This window comes from Gregarina niphandrodes (assembly GCF_000223845.1).
Source record: "Gregarina niphandrodes unplaced genomic scaffold scaffold00207, whole genome shotgun sequence".
NCBI lineage: Eukaryota > Apicomplexa > Conoidasida > Eugregarinorida > Gregarinidae > Gregarina > Gregarina niphandrodes.
Window position 1 is genome coordinate 1 of NW_011645968.1, and position 1,228 is coordinate 1,228.

Sequence of the window (1,228 nt, forward strand, 5' to 3'; positions counted from 1 at the left end):
CCCCTAACTCGAGCTGCTTCTTAACCTGCTTCTCGAGCTCCTCACGCTACTTTCCGGCTCGTAGGGCCGTACTCTCGCCTTGAAAGGCCTGCCATGGACTGTGAATCTGGCCGCGTACTTGACTCTCGCAACTTTGGGTTCCTCCCAGGTGTTGCGGTATCGTTCCAGCAGGCTCCACAGCTTCCACCGGCTTCGTGGCTCCATGTGTGTGGTTTCTTCCTCGAAAGTATTTTTCTTTGTCTTTCGTAGTTAGTCTCAACAACTACGGTCGGGGTGGTGATGACTACGGGACTTTCCAGGTACCGTGGTTCTGCTAACCTCAGTTCTTCCAGGTAGCCTCTTTTCGCGCAGAGGACGTGGCGCTTCGTGGGTGCGGGTGCGAGCAGCTCGGCGTCTGGCGTGCCCAACAGGTCGGAGACTCCAGACTGGGACATCACTGCGAAGCCAATCCGTTTAGTATTGCTCCCGATGGTCGTCGTCGCTGGAACACTGAGGGGTAGGGTGCCGGTGCCGATAGCCGTCTCGACCGGGATCGTGTCTCCTGATAGCGGTATCCCTGCCCGTTTCCTGTCCGCTTCCTGCAACAGGCTCACGTCGGCTCCGGTGTCCACTAGGAAATCTAGCGGTGCCTGCTCCACCAGGGCTCTCACGCAAAAGGGGGCTGGTCGGCCAGTCCCTTCCCTGTTGGGGCATTAGCCCGTGCCTCTAAGGCTTCCAGTCTCTCCAAGAGCCTTTCCATGTCCGTTGCGCCGTCGGTCCTCTTGGTGGCATCCGTTCGGTTATCTGGGGACCTCTCCTCCTTCCTGCGGTGCGCGTCCTTTCTGCGCTTGTTGTCCCAACGGCCCTTTTCGGTTTGGCTTATCTCCCTGGCGGTGGTGAGTCTATCCCCTGTGGTCACGTCGCCACCAACTCTCACGAATATGGTCCCACTCTTCGTTTGAGTCACGGAGTGCATGGGACGTCCATAACTATCCATGTAGTACCGGGTGGGGCACACTCTGGCCCAGTGACCGCGTTTGCCGCAATTGAGGCATGTTGAGTCGCGTGCTGGACATACGCCGTTGCGTGGGTGAGGGTACCCTCCGCAGGTGGCGCAGACAGGTGAGCCGACTTGCACCTCGCCTAGCTGTTCTTTTTCAACCATCTCCGATGGTTGCTCTACGGGCGATTGTTGGACGTTTACTGCCGGGTTTACAACGGCCAAGACACGCGTCTGTGCTTCGAGGTT